We start from the raw sequence: 9,371 nt of genomic DNA, 5'->3' as shown, positions 1-9,371 counted from the left end.
CTGTATTCAACCTTTCACAGCATTCTTCTTCCCACCCCCGAGAGACGCCGTATAACAGCGAGGAAATCCGTGAGGTCACCTCCTGCCCTCTGCTCCACCGCTCTTCCCGAAAACATGAGCGATGTACTGCTGGAAAACCTTATATATTTCCTGGGGTTCGTTTACCAAAGTTCTCCTGTTGGTCTGTCAAATACCTTATTGTGGCATCATAGCGGCGTTGCACCTCTATCACACGGGCCCATCGAGCGGACTTGATCCCTTGCAACCTGCTTTGCCTTGACTATGCACCCCTCGTGTTTTGCTTGGCGGTGTTGGTTGAGAGACAACCTCACCACTAAACCTTGGAATGTAGAGCCAGACCTCAGTGCATCTTCTAAATCTCTTTCTATCTTACTTTTCCTAGCATCTAACACTTTACTATATCTAATAGACCCAATATTTATGGCTCTTTTAAGGGCATACCACTATTTATTATTGATTATGGATCCGCTCATTGGTCTCATTACTAACAACCTAATCCGGCTCCTGTACTCCTCATCAGCCAAAAGGGACTTGTTGAGTTGTTAGTAGCCGGAATCTTGCCTATGTAACCTATAGAGGTCAAACTTACAGGTCACAGGCTTTTGATCACTGTAGTTGTAGTGAAATTGTGCACACCCAAATACATCTTAATCTATACATCTAACAAATAGCCTGTTTATATAAGATCTAGATGACTCGTCGCTATTAATCCATGTCCACAGAGGAGCGTCTCTGTTTCCTAGTCTATAGAGATTTGCCAGCAGAAAACGCTTAAGCAGTTCGAGGAGGCACGTGTTTTCATACCTATCCGTATTCGAGCCAACACAATCCACAAATGCATCGCAGATTGTGTTAATGTCCCCTGATAACACTGAAGAGTGTGACGTGCCAAGAAAATTCTCTAGCCTCAAAAATTATCTAACTGTCCGGCCCATAGAATTCACAAACAGCCTGAAGTCTTATCGCTGATGTGGGTTTGGTCAAGGAAGACCAGGCTACCCGACCCCGGATCAATAAAGATTACTCTTGTCTCTAAACCCAGGTTTTTCTTGAGCAGAACTGCGACTGCCTCTCCTCACCTCCAGGCTGGCCAGGAGAAATAAATTTCTCGTAGCAGTTTAGGAGGGGAGAAATGCTTCTCTGTCCACTCAGCCAGGTTTCTGTAACAACTACCACATCCAAATTATGCGACCTGAAGTCAACGACCCCGGGCTTTAACCCATCTCGTTGCATTTATTTCGGAGATTATGAGGTCTCCATGTGTGTCTGTGTGTGTGTGTTCATGTTCATGTTCATATGTGTCGTTATCCTGCGATGGCATCCTGACACGGTGTTGCTTTGTTTACGTCTCTATAAAGCAACGTTCAGCGATACAGGACGGAAGTATAAGAACAGATTACAAATAAACAAATAAACAGGTCCAGTTAACCCGATGGAAAGTATTTAAGGCGGTGCCCCAGCATGGCCACAATCCAGTGAATGACAGAAATCCAAGGTAAAGAGCAAACTGCCAAAACCTTCGATGGAAGGATGTACTGTAGAGCTTGTTACTGCATTACTCCACCTCCCATGCTTTCCTCTCACTCTTTCTATTCACACACGCACACACATACACACACACACACACATACACACACACACACATACATTCACACACACACACACACACACATACACACACACACACACACACACACACACACGCACAGACACACACAAACAAACACATAATACACAAATAAACATACGAAAACAAGCACATACACAAACAGAAAAAAGCACACACACAGGCAGAAATAGACACCAACTTTAATATGAAACTTTTCCTTCAAGGGAGCCCACTCTCAATTATATTATCTAATATTTGAGAGTTATGTCCCTTAACACTACTTTTTAACTTTTTATATACATTAAATATAAACTATTTTTATGGCCTATCGTTTGCATTTCTTAAAAGATTTGAACGCAGTCATGCTGGAGCACTGCGTTCAAGTGCTTAGTTAACCACACAGAGCCTAGTGCTTCTCTTTCCTCAGATTGCTACTTATTTCTTCGTTCTCTTTTCATATATTGGCTGGTTACAGGGATGTAAACAAACACTGGATGTCTCAGTGGTGAGGATCGGACAAACATATATCGATATATATATATATATATATATATATATATATATAAGTGTGTGTGTGTGTGTGTGTGTGTGTGTGTATTTGGGGCACATGGCGGAGACGTAACTCACTCCTCTCACTGTTTTTTTTTGTGAAATATGTAGAAAAGTTTGGAGATAATGATTCTAAAATATAAAGAATCGTTTGTAGAATTTCAGTTTTTCAAAAACATAAAACAAATAAACAAAAAACACCTCGCCTCTCGGTTCTACGGTTTTCAAAAACGATATCCGCATGCTAGAAATAGCGGTCAAATATCACGGAATATCTATTTGACACATACGTACATACTCTTTGTCGAATGCTTTGTATTTTACCTCATGGGGCCATCTAGTCACTTCGTTACCATTATTTATCTCTTGTAGTTCTTACTGTTCATGTTCTCTTTCTTTCTCCTTCCGCTGTGTGAAGGTACATGGCTCAGTGGTGAGATCGTCAGGCTCACAATCACGAGATAGTGAGTTCGATTCATGGAACGGGCAGAGTTGAAGTTCTTGAGGAAGACACTTTACTTCACGTTACTCCAGTTCACTCAGCTGTGGAAATGAGTTGTGACATCACTGGTGCGAAGCTGTATCAGTTTTTGTCTTGCCCTTGGATAACATTGGTGGCATGGAACGGGTATGCTGGTATGCATGGGTGACTGCCGGTCATCCATAAACAATTTGCCCGGATATGTACCTTGGTGTGGACCTTTTTAGGTGCAATCCACTGGTCATTCATTACGAAAGAGGATCTACAAAAACCTGCACTACCCTACCTCCTCCTCATAGATCATTTCCGTGTCCACTGGCATGCAGCTGACCCCACACATCAGGATCTGAAGTTCTGCGACCTGCAGGGCAGCCTCAATAGTCAGGTATTATGATGAAGAGCACCGAGGCCATGGTGTAAAATGGTTGATGTTAGGAAGAGAATCTAACAAGAAATAGTAGACCAAAACAGACATTGGGGCGCAGTGCCGTCCTTGGATCCTGTCCAGCCCATGCCAGCAAGGAACATGGATGTTAGATGATGATGACAATGATGATTTATATATTGTTTGTGAAAATGTTCCTGAATATAACAACACAATAATAACCGCTGCAGAGAAAATGATGACGATAATGATGATAAAACGGATGATGAATTTAATTACTCTGTTGATGATGACAATCAAGGAAATGATGGACATGAGTATAAGCAATTTTGGATTGTTTCGTATATGTTTATATATGCGTTTATATATCTATATATACGTTTATATATATATATATATATATATATATATATATATATATATGCATGTGGTGTGTGTGTGTGTGTGTGTGTGTGTGTGTGTTTCTGTGTGTGTGTGTGTGTGTGTGTGTGTGTGTGTGTGTGTGTGTGTGTGTGTGTGTGTGTATGATAGTTGATTAGTAGATTGATTACTTATTTTTTTCATTATTTCATCGGAGTTTTCTTCGTCCAACAAATTCATATATAATGGAAATCTACATTATCTGAAGTATATATGATGAAGAAAATTTTGCAAAGAAACAGTGCATGTCTATATGGGAATTTTACGAAATTCCTCCCTTCCTCTAGGAAAAACCTTTTGTAAAAGAATTCTAATATATTCAGCATCTACACCATGTCAAACATTTAATTAAACATATCAAAGTTTCTTTATATTAAAAGGAAACAAAGTCGAGGGGCACAATTGTGTAGATATACCCCATAGGCATTCGATACAGAGTATGTACGTATATGCCAAAAAATGTTTACGTGAGATTTGGCTGCTTTTTCTAGCATGTGGATATCTCGTTTGAAGCCCGTATAATCGGGAGGGGATGGGGCTGATGTAGATTTTTTTTTATTTTTTGCATTTTATTTTATTTTGTTATTTTTTTTTTTTTTTAATTTCAATTTTAGAAACAAATATTTTTCAGAATCATAATCTCGGTTTTTTTTTCCTCCTATTTTGCCCCCCAAAATTTAGGAAAAAGTGAAAAATGAAGAAACGAGGGCGCAATTGAAATTTTGAAATTTCGAATTTTGGGTTTTTACTGTTTTTTGAAACTCGAAATTTCCATAACTGAAAACGTGAAATAAAAAAAGTGGGATAGGGTCGCTTACGTCTCAGCCATGTGCACCTATATATATATATATATATATATATATATATATATATATATATATATATATATATATATATATATATATATATATATATATATATATATATATATATATATATATATATATATATATATATATATATATATATATATATATATATATATATATATATATATATATATATATATATATATATATATATATATATATATATATATATATATATATTTATATATATACATTTGGGCGTGGGTGGGTGTGATCCACCCTCGGTGATACAAGGGTGGAGCGATTCAGACTGTCCGCGAGCTGCCCTAGTCTCGTGGCGGCCATGATGACACACTCTTCATGAGGTTGACTTCCAACCATATACGAACTACGACCAAGATTGACCGTATTCGCAGGTAGGAGAACGTCACTTGTGTGAGTGTATGTAGGAATGAGAGTGTGCGTGCGTGTGTGTTTATACACATTCTGATCTAAGCAACTCAGTTAAACCACATTTCGCCCCCTGGACATTATAGTCTGTATATTTATATCACCCTTTCTTCCTTCTAGTACCATTTGTTTCTAACTAAATCTACTCAGTTCCGTCATTCACTTCCTTGCACTACAATTTTCTTCTTTTGTTTTCTATTATCAATTTGACAATAATTACAAGAGGTTGCAACTCTTATTGAAGAGAGAGAATACTAATTGAAAATTGCATCGATGTTTCCTTCCCGAACCAGACGGACATATAACAACATGACAGCCCAAACTCAGGATCTTTAGCGAGTCAGACCTTTAAGTATGGCTGTACCTGATGAAACCCAGACTTCAAAATTAATGCAACACAACATGTTGAACGGAGTCCCACCCATAAGGGACAGTAACAGGATGGGTCGAAATGACCGGTGTACAAAATAAAGATTAACACCAAATCCATCTTCTCCTTACTTAAAAATCTATTATTATTATTATCTCAACTAACACTGCAGAGTTCGTGAAGTAGATCCAATGGAAATATACTTCGTCTCCGGATGACACCAAGCAGCTCCAACTGTGCCAGTGCTCTACTCAACACTCCAACACACATTAATCCGACAGTGTGTGTGTGTGTGTGTGTGTGTGTGTGTGTGTGTGTGTGTGTGTGTGTGTGTGTGTACACTCACATACAAATGATATACGTTCATGCATCTACATACTGGGTATAACGTAGAAAACAGGTACTATGCGTATATGATTTACTATATATAAACTCTGTACACATTATATTGGCTAAAATGTCTATTGGGTTTTTTTATGAAAATAAGTCACATGTTTCAAACACGAAATGATTTATTCAATCTATGATATAATTAGTTACTTTCCAGCATATTCTTTTATCTTGTGGGCAGAACCATTATTCTCTGCTCGAAGAATTTCCTCTCTTTACTAGCCAGAAGCTCTTCCAGGTGAATTCTTACATGCTCTACGGTGCTGAAGGACTGTCCATTCATTTGAAGAGTCCGAAACAAGTGGAAATCTGACTACGCAAGGCAGGATGAATATGGGAGTTTCGGCGAAACTTCCTGGTCAAGTCCCAGTAACTCGTGCCACATCTACTAGATAATGCGGTCTGTCATTTCCATAGGAAAGACAATGCACTTACTATTAGCAAGTACTGGACACTTCTGGTGACGCGCTGCGCTGCATTTGTCGAGCTAGTCACAACACACACATCTAATTTAATTATCCTGTCTGTGGGAAGAAGCACATAAAAGACATCACCGTTTTTCAGTGCTACTAAATTAAAAACATAATCTTCTTTGTGTGAATCACGCTTTGGAGGTTTTTGTGGTGGTTTGCCACGACTCCTCGTGATCGTTTTTACCTTACATTGTTATACATGATCCCTTCTTTGGCATCTCTTCAAACAAGTATAATTTTCTTCACGTTTCCGTAATGAATCGTAGATGGAAATCCATCATGAGCGAGGTTAACTGGCTGAATTCAATTAATGTAGGACCCAGTCATCGAGCTTGCTGATGTAGCCAAGTTGGTGTAGGATGTAGATAGTTTTCAACACTTAGTCTCGATATTTAACAAATATCTGAAATCATTCACATCGGATAATGAGGTTGGTATATGCAGAATATTGAGACCTGTTCGCACAAACGAGTTTTAGTTTGTTTTGACAGAACGCCTCTCATGCTTTTAAATCGTGGGCGAGATCAATTCTTGTTGAAACTTGTTGCCGCTGGTTTCGTTTCATAACATTTTGTCAGTGCTCAATCAGTTTTCTTTTCTTAGTTTTACGGAAAAGTGATATCATGTTCCTGGGAACCATTTTTCCATTAAGTTGTTATATACTTGCATGTAATGGCTACTAACATAATGGCAAGATCTTCATACGAGTGTCCTGTTTTAGAGACCACCAGGCCTTTTGAAGATAACCTTCTTCCAAAAGTGAGCAATGTTTTAAGTAATTTCACGTACATAAAGTCTTATGAGAAACTACCACTAGTAATCTCCCTTATTGAGATATGAAATAGAGCACCCATTCCTAACCTATCTTTTCAAAGCATAAAGTCAATAATTAAGTCATGGTATGAGAAATATTGCAATCCAAAGAAAACACTTAGTCGAATTGGCAGTGATTGTTACGATAAAAGAATTTAGACTACTTTGTGGAAACTTCCTGGAGCAAATGCAAAGTATTTAGTGAGTGTGTTTGTGGCAGAGAAATTTCCAGTAGAAGAAAGAGAATTTTTAACTGATAAAAAAACTCATAGGAATATGTTTATTGGTGGAGAACACTGGCGTGCAACACGAAGAGATACTGCGAAGGAAAAGCGATTTACCAACAGTTGCCCGAGAATATGATAGCTATGGTCTGTCAGACCGTGATTCAGCAGCTATTGAATCTCCCCTACTCATAGATTTAAACAGAGGGACAAAAGAAGATGATGATCATGTTCTAAAATAGGAAAGGAAACAACCAAATACAGAATCATAAGTCCTAGGTTCAATTTGTTCGACTAAAAGTGGTGCTCCATCATGGCCAGAGTCAAATGACTGAAACAAGTAAAATGATATATATATATATATATATATATATATATATATATATATATATATATATATATAATGGAATCTCCCATCGGTTCCGACAACATACTTTTTGTTTGTCAGTCATAGTGTTTATGTTGAATGTCACATTTCAGTCCCACCAACGATGTGCTAAGAAGGCCACAAATATTGCAAGTCTGAGTATTACAGGTCAATGTAGGTGGTATATTTGCAGTCGCTTTTCTGCTTTGCATGTTAATGCTGGTTGCAACAAAGTTTTTAATACCATTTTAACATAACGATATCCATTTTGTACGTTCCAAATCTCAAAGTCGTGAGATTTCTTTATCACTAAGTGGTTACTCTTGAGCTTGTCTTTATATCTAAGCCATGGTCGATCAGCATTCTGTGTCCACTCTTAAGCTGGCTGTACACGACGACTTTGGGTACGCTCTCGTCACTCATTCTTACGACATGGTCAGTCCAGCGCAATTGTGATTGTATAAGGAAGCTCTCGATTCCACCAAATCTTACACTTGCTAAACATGTCGGCATTAGAAACTTTGTCTTTTAGTGAATAACCGCAGATTGTTCACAGACAATTTTTCGTGGGAGATGTCTAGTTGGTCAATGTATTGTCTATAGAGTATCCACGATGCTGAACCATACAAGAGAGTAGAAAGAATGGCTGCTTTATGGACCTGTATGTTGGTGTCAAGTGATGACAGAGTTTGCCAAATGCGTTGGTTCCCTTTGCAAGACGGTTGACGATTTCATCATCAAAGGAATCCCTCAAATTCACTTTACTACCAAGATAATGACTTCACATATTTTAGGTTTTCCCATCAACCTTTATAGGAATGTCAGAAATATTGTGAACTGGTGGCCTCAGTTTCACACCCCGAATTAGTTTAAGAGCAGGGCAAGGCTAGTGGATTACTTCTGTCTTCTTTATGTTGATAGTTAAACCAAAGGCTTTTCATTCAGCAGAAAACTGGTGTAGTTCCTGAGTTCCCTCTAAAGAGGTCACTACTAGTGCAGCATCATCTGCAAAAAGTAGATTACGAATGATGCGGGAGCGTAGCAGTGTTCTGGCTTTAAAACGATAATGATTGAATAATCCACCACTTCTTCGAAACATTCGAAACAGGAATTTGACACCACTTTGTATGTCACCAATAGCACACCTCAGGATCACTGAAAAGAAGAGTATAAACAAAACAGCAGCCAAAAGACAACCTTGTTTTGTGCCATTTTGTAACGTGAAAGGAAGCCGAAGATTTCCCATGTGACACGACATTAGCCTTCATTCCTTGACATGACTATATAATTGTATAAAATCATACATTATATAAACCTGTGTAAACTTTATTGCATTTGAGAACAAATGAAATAGCTGCAAATTAGTGACTTTTCTGCTTTACAACCTGGTTACACCCAAAAAATATCCGCCTCACACGCTTACTCACACACAAACACACATTGATACACACAGACGTGTGTGTGTGTGTGTGTGTGTGTGTGTGTGTTTGTATGAATATCTCTATGTGTATATACGAATGTGACCACTTCATCAATATAGTGACCATCTCATATATATCTATATATATATATGTATACATATATTAAATGAGAGCGTCTCATAAAGCGAGATTTATATATCTTAATTTGCAGAGGGATTTATAGTGGGAAGTTTAGCTTAATCGGTCAAAGCATCGTGACATTTAATCACGCGGATGTGAGTTCGAGTCCACAGCTAGCCACCTACACTTTTCTCTGCAAAATAGAGGTAGTTTATCATGTTCAGGCTATATTATTAGCATTATTCTGCGATTGAGAATTTAAAATCACTTATATGTGTGTGTATGTGTGTGTGTCTCTCTCTCTCTCTCTATATATATATATATATAAGTATATGTATGTATATGCGCACATGTATCTTGAAAGTTTACATTGTTGCAATGATTATAATTTATAATCCTTTTGCATTCACGCCTCAACTCCTACCAGAACTCTCGTTGTTCAATAAAATAGTTACTTGGTTCGATAATT

Source organism: Octopus bimaculoides, chromosome 29 (assembly GCF_046866305.1).
Source record: "Octopus bimaculoides isolate indiv1 chromosome 29, ASM4686630v1, whole genome shotgun sequence".
In the NCBI taxonomy this organism is placed as follows: domain Eukaryota; kingdom Metazoa; phylum Mollusca; class Cephalopoda; order Octopoda; family Octopodidae; genus Octopus; species Octopus bimaculoides.
This window is presented reverse-complemented; position numbering follows the sequence as displayed.